We start from the raw sequence: 9,867 nt of genomic DNA on the forward strand, positions 1-9,867 counted from the left end.
AACTATTTACACGGGAAAGCTCCCAACAAGCAAAAGAAGAACATGAAATCTTTTTGTGTTTTGTTTTAATTACTACTACTACAACATGGAAAGTAAACTAGCTAAAAGCTACAACTATTTTTTTTGTTTTTCTTAAGGTTTTTCAAACACACAAGAAGAAAGCATAAAAAGGAAAATAAACTAGCATGGATAGTACAATGAAAGAGTATGAGCACCGACAACTAGAATGAGTGTGTGAACATGAATGTAATGTCGGTGAGAAATACGTACTCCCCCAAGCTTAGGCTCTTAGCCTAAGTTGGTCTATTGCCACGGCTGGCCTGGCGGATATCCAAAGTTGTAGTTGGGGTCGTACTGAGATGAAGCCTCGGGTTGCCACTGGTTGGCAATCTCCTCCGGATCCCATTGGTAAACAGACTGTCGTGAAGGAACAAATTGTGGTTCCGGATCTGGCTCTGTAGCTGGTGTGAGGTTTCGGTAAGCGTGAATGGCCTCCAGCGGAACAAGGTACTTGCCTGCAGATAAGTTAAACAAGGTAGGAGCAGGCAAAGTAATAGTCTCAGGGTGATTTTTATCAAATATCAGTCTATAGTTAAGCTACTTTTTCCTGTTCTTAACAATGAAATCATGTGCAACCTTACTCTTATAGTCCAGAAAGACAGGAGGCAACAACTTTTCTTCTTTCTCATAATGCCTAATAGGTATGTTAAAGTATGCAGCGAGGCGCGAGGCGAAGATGCCTCCCAAGATGGGGCCATTAGTACGGTTAAGATTTAACCGCTTTGCACCAATGGCGCCCATACTAAATGTGTCGTCACAAAATAGGGCATGGCACAAAAGAACAATATTAGGGTCCCTTAGGTTGCCTTAGTTTCCGCGACCAATCAAGCATCTACTAGCAAATATTGCAAAGTAACGTAGAACAGGAAAATGTATGCTAGTAATTCTTGCATCGAAAACCCTCCTAGTTTCCCCTACAGCAATTGTATCAATAAACCCCTCCACATCATTACGATGTGGTTCCTGTACGCTGCCCGAAAAAGGCAACTTGTAAACCTCACAAAATTCATAGAGGGGCATCTCCTTATACTCATCATATAAATATAAATCCACCGAAGGTGGTGACCTCCTAGCATGGAAATGAAAATTTTGCACAAAAATATTAGTGAGTAGGAGATACAGTTCACGTTGGTCACGAAGGAAGTCGGTGAGGCCTGCATTCTCAGCCAACTCCTAAAAATCATCATAAATCTCGGCTGCTCTCAAGAAATCATCGCAAGGCCATTCACACGGCTGAACTTCCGCGGTGCGAGGGAGATTATATTTGGGCCTTTCTTCTTCTTCACGTTGCTTATCCTTCGAGCTTCGGCTCGAAGAGCCCCTCAAAAATCTCTTCATCATTTTCTGAAAATTTCTAAAATTATTAGTAACTGCAAATAAAAGTGAACCAGACTCAACAAAATTGATAGCAACTACTCCTACAAGTGCCTAGAGACTATGTCATGCATTAGAACTACTTGGGACCATATAAATTTGACATGCTAGCTCAAGAACAGGGTCACCTAGGCAGCAAAAATTTGCAATGAATAAAGCACTAGAACAAAAACTAACTGGACCATTGGAGGAGTCACATACCAAGGAACAATCCCCCAAAGCAGTTTTGTGAGGGGTGCTTTGAGCAAGGAGATCAAAAATGGCAGCAAAATGAGCAAGAACTCGTGCTTGAGCTGGGTGGTGATTTTTTTGGGAGGAAGAAGGAGTGTGTGGGTGCAGGAATAAGTGGAGGGGAACCACCATGGGCCCATGAGGCAGGGGGCGCACCCAGGGGGGTGGGCGCACCCTGGACCCTCGTGGCCAGGTGCTTGCTCCCCCTGCTATGTTCTCAATGCCAAATATTCTCAAATATTCCAGAAAAAATCATATTTCAATTTTGGGGCATTTGGAGAACTTTTATTTTTAGGGTATTTTTTATTGCACGGATAATTCAGAAAACAGACAGAAAATACTATTTTTGCTTTATTTAATCTAAATAACAGAAAGTAAAAGGAGGGTACAGAAGGTTGTGCTTTCTAACTTAATCCATCTCATGCTCATCAAAAGGAATCCACTAACAAGGTTGATCAAGTCCTGTTAACAAACTCATTCTGAATCACATGAAACCGTAGAATTTTGGAATAGCACTAGGTTACCTCAATGGGGACATGCACGTCCCCAATAATAAGAATATCATATTTCTTCTTGACAGTAGGTAGAGGACATTCAAAACCTCCAAAAATAATCGATGGAGTTTTTCCTATAGAGTTTATACTATGAACTTGAGGTTGTTTCCTCGGAAAGTGTACCGTATGCTCATTACCATTAACATGAAAAGTGACATTGCCTTTGTTGCAATCCATAACAGCCCCTGCAGTATTCAAAAAGGGTCTTCCAGGAATAATAGACATACTATCGTCCTCGGGAATATCAAGAATAACAAAGTCCGTTAAAATAGTAACGTTTGCAACTACAACAGGCACATCCTCACAAATACCGACAGGTATAGCAGTTGATTTATCAGCCATTTGCAAAGATATTTCAGCAGGTGTCAACTTATTCAAATCAAGTCTACAATATAAAGAGAGAGGCATAACACTAACACCGGCTCCAAGGTCACATAAAGTAGTTCTAACATAGTTTCTTTTAATGGAGCATGGTATAGTTGGTACCCCTGGATCTCCTAGTTTCTTAGGTATTCACCTTTAAAAGTATAATTAGCACGCATGGTATAGTTGGTACCTCATTCTTGACAACATGTGAATCATGAAACATGAATGAAACTGTCAAAATGACATAACACCACCTCAAAAGATATTGTAGAAAGAATTGCACTTTGGAATGCAAGATGAAGAATACTTGAACTCCTCAAAACAAAACATGTGTTGAGCACCATGTTTATTTTGAAGTATGGCTTGACGGATCATAACTTCGAGAGATATCTTGAAGAAAAATTGAAGAATGAAAAGAATCCTTAACGAACCACCATGAAGAAACTCCATGAAGAACTCCGGTAATAAAAGGATGATAGAAAGAAAGAGAAGTTTAAAACACAAGGTGAAGCCTTGCAGTGATAAGATGAAGCTTTGAAATGATATAACCAAGAAAACTTGGAACTCCGGGAAGAAAGATGAACAAATGAAATAAAGAATTTTGATGAACCTCCGGAATAAGGAATTGAATTTACTCGATGAAACAAGAATAAGAATTACATTATGCTCATCCTTCACCAATTAAATTGATGACAAGCAATGGATTTGGCATACTACTTATTCTCGTAGAAAGGATTAAGATAGATATGGCGCAAACTTGGGAAGGTCTTCAACGAACCACCGGTAGGATTGGAAAGAACGAATGAATTGATATGATAACAAGAGAAAAGGAATCTTGAACGAACCACCATATGAATTGAAAACAAACGAAGTAAAGGGGTGAATCACCGGTAAGAATTCGAGAACGAATGAAGATACTTGAGGGAATTTAGATACAAGTGAACACAGAGATCCCGAGCTGATTAGATAATACTTGAATGATGCACCGGTATGATTTGGAGAACGAAAGCTGAAAGCTTGAATGAATAATTCTGAGATGATGGGCTCCGGAGAATCAAACTGAAAAGACTCCTGAAATGCTCCGGATGGGTGAAAAGAATTCTCACAATCGAAAACAATTATGAGAGGATGGCATCAAGCTAGAACCATGAATCTTGAAGAGAATGGAGCAAGATTGTCGGAGTAAATGGCCACGGGTAGCTGAACCGACTCCCCCTGGCTCTTTGAAAAATTATCAGGCCGATTGGGCCTTCAAGCATCCAAAACACACGGCCGCCTTCCCCCGGTCGGCTATCTCACAGGCCGACTACCGGAAGGCGACCCGACCTCCAAAACCGTCCCGAAGATAACCATAAGATGGACGACTCCCAGAAGCCGGCCATAAGTAGGCCGACTCCCAGAAGCCGGCCATAAGTAGGCCGACTCCCAGAAGCCGGCCATAAGTAGGCCGACTCCCAGAAGCCGGCCATTAGTAGACCGACTCCCAGAAGCCGGCCACAAGAAGACCGACTCCCGGAAGCCGGCCAAGACTGCACCCACCAGAGCTGCACCTACATAACGGTGATGAGACGAGGCGTGGCCACAGTACAGCCTGCCACCCCTGAATCCCGGAGCAGGCATGGCCACAGTGCGCCGTACGGGCCAGCCATCCCCCGTCCGGCGCGGCACTGTTGCCATGTTGACCGTGACGTCACCCACGACAGGCGCCAGTACGGCCCCCGGGCGGCGGGCCCCTTCAGTCAGAGAGACGCTCGAAGGCGGCCCGACCTCCCCTAGTCGTCATGGGGCGTAGCCGACTCCCAATAGCCGGCTACCTCCCTCCCTCGAAGTATGTGCATCATTAAGGAGACAAGACGAGGTGAGGCTACAGTGAGAGCCCGCCAGGCGGCGGCACTATAGCCACGCTTACCTCGACAAAGCCCTCGTCATCAGGGGTGAGGCAACAGTAACCAGCCACCGACAAGGCCCCCAGGCGGTGGGGCCGGCCTGTCGACCAAGAGGCCGGCAGCCGGCGGGACCCACCAGTCGGCGGGCTCCAACGGCCGGCGGAGAAGCCGGCGAGCACAGACACTGACGGCTGGGACCCGCACCCAGCCGGATTACTATTGTATCCCTAGGGGGTAGGCCTATATAAACCCCCCAGGGCACCCATGCAAAGGGTTGATCTCTGAGATAGTTTTAGACATCACGTAGAGGGAAGAGGAGAGCTAGCCTTGCCTTTCTTCCTCCTCTAGCCAAACAGCTCAAGGAGCACTTGTAGCTACTTGTGTTGATCTAGTGATCATGCGGAGACCCCGCAGAGCAGGACTAGGGGTGTTATCTCCACGGAGAGCCCCGAACCTGGGTAAGATTCGCCGGCGTGCATGTCTTCGCCTTATCCCGTTTCCAGGCACCGGTGATGTCTTACTAGCTCCCACAATGATAAGCCACCCGTTGGCACATGTCGCACCTACCACCCAACATTTGGCGCCCACCGTGGGGCCAGGTGCCACGTCGTCTGGAGACCTGTTCTGGATGGGAACCCTTTTCCTCCCCCGCGAGCGTAGCCAGCCCGCTACGCCCGATGGCGCTTGCCCTGACGCGCTGCAAGGCGTCGACGACGCCTGCGCGGTGAGCTGCCTCGCCGATCTTCTTGGCGAGGCTCGCATCTCCGACGAGCCTGCGTCCGACGCGGGCACAGACTGCCCCGAGAGCCGCCTTGTCAGCCTCCTCGACCAGCTTCACGTCTCCAGCGAGCTTGCTGTGGACTTGGAGTCGGTCGGCTCCACCGACCCGATGCTTGTCGACTCCGACACGGCATCGCTCGACGCCTTCCCCACCAATGTGGTGATCATCGACGACCCTCTCCCTCGAGCCGACAGTGGTAGCAGCGCTGTCACTGAGGTGCTGGTCATCAGCCACGGCGCCGTCTCGGGCGAGAACGCCCACGACGCCCTACAAGCGGCGCTGCACGACTTGTCCGTCCCCATCCCGGCCGATGCCGACGCCGAGACTCTGGAGGCACGCCGCCTCGCCCTCATCGCGGAGGGCCAGAAGATAGCATCCATGAGACGCCTCACTGAGGCTCACCAGCGCGAAGTCGACCGCGCCGCCTTTGGTACGCCGCCTCCTGGCGGGCCGAGCCGAGCTGGCCTCGTCAAGAAGAGCGGCGTGGCCATCGCCAGCATGCTGGGAACAGGCCGCCCAGTCTACGCCACGCCACTCGAGAACCTACGTGCCGCTTAGGCGGCCGTAGATGAGCTGAACGGGTTGGGGGCTGATGAGCTCCCCTACATGACCAGACGCATCCAGCAGCTGATCGACGCGGCCGCAGAACAGCATGAAGCCGGTGCCCGCGCTGAAAGTCCTCCCCCATGCCGAGAGCATGGCGCGACATCCCGGACGCCGACTGCAAGCGGCGCCCGCGCAAGAAAAGACAAGGAGCCAGCTGCTAGCCGCAGTCGGACTCGGGTCACCATTGAGCGCGACGCAGAAGGCCGCCCCCGAGCAGTGGAACGACAAGGCAATCCGCCTCCCCCACGCCTCGTGGGGAGAGATATCCCACCCCGCCGCCTGTCACGCATCCGACTCTCGGTGGCCGACTAGGCCACCGCGAAGGAGTCAGCGAGAATGATGCCCGCCACCGGATCAACCGCCTAGCGCGATCCCTGGCACTAGAAGAAGAAGATGATGTCGGCCTGCCTTGCTTTCGCCCCCGCATCCGCGACGAGCCCTTCCCCAAAGGGTTCTTACTCCCAAGAGACACGCCAAAATACAAAGGCTCCATGAAGCCGGAAGATTGGTTGATCGACTACTCCACCGCAGTCAGCATAGCAAACGGCAACAGGCGCGTTGCCATGAAGTACATCCCTCTCATGCTTCAAGGCACGACACGCACCTGGCTGAACAGCCTCAAGCCCTACAGCGTCAACAGCTGGCTAGACTTCACGGAAGTCTTCGTCCGCAACTTCACCAGCACATACAAGCGGCCTCCCAAGCCCCGCCAGCTCTCCTTGTGCGTCCAAGGGCCCAGCGAATCAACTCGCGACTACCTCACGCGTTGGGCTGAGCTCCGCAACTCCTGCGAGGGGGTGCACGAGGTTCAAGCCATAGAGTACTTCACCGCTGGGTGCCGAGAGGGCATCCTCCTCAAGCACCGACTCCTCTGCGACGAGCCGACTACCCTCAACGAGCTGCTGATCATAGCAGACAAGTACGCCACGGCCGACTCTTCGATGAAGACCGAGCTTCGAGTGGACGCCTCTGGAAAGGTGCTCGCTCCGGCTCCCAAGACGCCGGCTGGTGACTCCAACCGACGCCCTACCAGAACGACCACAAGCGCAAGGCCTCTATGCCGCCTTCCACCAGTCGGCAAGTAGCCACCGGCGAAGACGAACAGCCCGAAGAGCAGCCCGCGCCCAAGAAGAAGGGCGGCAGGCCGGCTTGGCAGCCGGCTTTCTCCTATGAGCAAACTCTTGATGCCCCTGCAAGTTCCACAGCGGCGCGAAGCCGTCCAACCACATGACCCGGAAGTGCCATTGGCTCACGCGGATCTCCAAGAGCGAGGGGCTGCTGCAGCCTCCACCTCCTGGCCCGCCGCCTCCAGCCCCTCAGCAGTCGGCTGTTCGACCAGCAGTTGGAGCCATTCAAGATGAGTTCCCAGATGAGCATGCCGCCTACGTCCTCTTCACAAGCCAAATTGAAGACAAGCGCAGTCGGCGCCGACAGCACCAAGAAGTCAATGCGGTCGCCTCCAGCAACCCCGAGTTCATGCATTGGTCTGAGAAGCCTATCAGCTGGAGCTGGGCCAATCACCCAGAGGTGATGCCGTCTCCCGGCTCTTATGCATTGGTGTTGGACACCACCCTCGCGACAGAAAGGCGAGCTGCCCGTTTCTCCCGTGTGCTGATTGATGGTGAAAGCAGCATCAACATACTGTACCGCGACACCATGGAGAAGTTGAACATCAAGACGAAGCAACTCATGCCAAGCCGGACTGTGTTCCATGGCATCGTACCCGGCCTGTCTTGCTCCCCAATCGGCAACATCAAGATGGATGTTCTCTTCGGAGACAAGGATCACTTTCGCCGAGAAGCGATCTGGTTTGAAGTAGTGGATCTAGAGAGCCCTTACCACGCACTGCTTGGCCGACCTGCCCTGGCCAAGTTCATGGCCGTGCCCCACTACGCCTACCTCAAGATGAAGATGCAGAGTTCAAAGGGGATCATCACCATAGCCGGAGACTACAAGAAGTCCACCGAGTGCGCTGCAGCCAGCAGCCGGCTGGCCGAGTCCCTCGTGATCACTGAAGAGAAGAAGATGCTGGACCGAGTCGTGGCCATGGCCGGCAAGCAGCCGGCCTTGTCCCCCAACCCCAAGGAATATGATGCTCAGGGCTCCTTCCAGCCGGCCAAGGAAACAAAGAAGATACCTCTGGACCCGGTGAACCCGAAGAGGTTTGCTGTCATTGGTGCAAACCTGGACAGCAAATAGGAAGGCAAGCTCGTCGACTTCCTCCGTGAGAATCGGGACATCTTTGCATGGTCCCCAAAGGACATGCCGGGTGTTCCGAAGGATTTCGCTGAGCACAAGCTACACTTCCGAGCAGACGCGAAACCAGTCAAGCAGCCTCTCCGCCGACTGTCGGAGGAGAAGAGAAGGATCGTAGGAGAAGAGATAGCCCGGCTCCTGGCAGCCGGCTTCATTATGGACGTGTTTTTTCCAGAATGGCTTGCCAACCCGGTCTTGGTGTTGAAGAAGAACACTAAATGGCGTATGTGTATAGATTACACCAGCCTCAACAAAGCCTGCCCCAAAGATCCGTTTGCCTTAACACGAATCGATCAAGTGATAGACTCCACAGCCGGATGCGAGCTGTTGAGTTTCTTGGATGCTTACTCAGGCTACCACCAGATCAAGTTGGATCCAGCCGACCGCCTGAAGACCGCCTTCATCACACCATTCGGAGCTTTCTGCTACCTGACTATGACATTCGGCTTGAGAAATGCCGGTGCCACTTTTCAGCGTTGCATGCAGAAATGCCTCCTCAAGCAACCCGGCAGAAATGCCCACGTCTATGTAGACGACATTGTGGTGAAGACGGAGAAGCGCAGCACCCTGCTGGAAGACCTCAAAGAAACATTTGTCAACTTGCGCCGGTTTCAGATCAAGCTCAACCCTGAGAAATGCGTGTTCGGAGTACCAGCCGGCCAGCTTCTAGGCTTTTTGGTCTTCGAACGCGGCATTGAGTGCAACCCGGTGAAGATCAAGGCCATAGAGAGAATGGAGATTCCTACCAACCTGCGAGACGTTCAGAAGTTTACCGGGTGCCTGGCCTCCCAAAACCGCTTTATCAGCCAGCTAGGGGAGAAGGCTCTCCCCTTGTACCGACTCATGAAGAAGTCCACCCACTTCGAGTGGAACGACCAAGCAGACCAAGGTTTCCACGAGTTGAAGAAGATGCTGACCACACCGCCTGTCCTGGCAGCGCCGACTGAGAAAGAGCCCATGCTCCTTTACATTGCTGCGACTAGCTGAGTGGTCCGTACAGTTATCGTGGTCCAATGCCCAGAAGAAGGCCGAGCTCAGTTAGTCCAGAGGCCGGTATATTATTTGAGCGAAGTACTGTCCACCTCGAAGCAAAACTACCCACATTACCAGAAGATGTGCTATGGAGTGTACTTTGCCGCCAAGAAGCTGAAGCCCTACTTTCAAGAGCATCCCATCACGGTCATATGCACTACCCCGCTTGCCGAGATCATAGGCAGCCGGGATGCATCCGGCCGGGTGGCTAAGTGGGCCATTGCGCTGGCTCCTTACACGATCTTCTACCAGCCCCGCACCGCCATCATGTCCCAAGCATTGGCCGACTTCCTTGTCGACTGGGCCGAGACCCGGTACCTACCACCGGCTCCCGACTCCACTCATTGGCGGATGCACTTCGATGGATCCAAGATGCACACCGGCTTGGGAGCCGGCATCGTCCTCACCTCTCCCAAGGGCGACAAGCTCAGATACACATTGCAAATTCATTTTGCCGCCTCCAACAATGTGGCCGAGTACGAGGCGCTCATACACGGGCTCCCGGCTAGCCAAAGAACTCGGCATACGCCGGATCCTGTGCTATGGTGACTCGGATTTGGTGGTCCAGCAGTCATCTGGTGACCAGGACGCCAAGGACGCAAACATGGCGAGCTATCGATTCCTTGTCCAGCAAATCAGCGGATACTTTGAAGGATGCGAGTTCCTCCACGTGCCACGGGCCGACAACGAGCAAGCAGATGCCCTGGCACGGATCGGCTCC

This window comes from Triticum aestivum, chromosome 3D, assembly GCF_018294505.1.
Source record: "Triticum aestivum cultivar Chinese Spring chromosome 3D, IWGSC CS RefSeq v2.1, whole genome shotgun sequence".
NCBI classification, from domain to species: Eukaryota; Viridiplantae; Streptophyta; class Magnoliopsida; order Poales; family Poaceae; genus Triticum; species Triticum aestivum.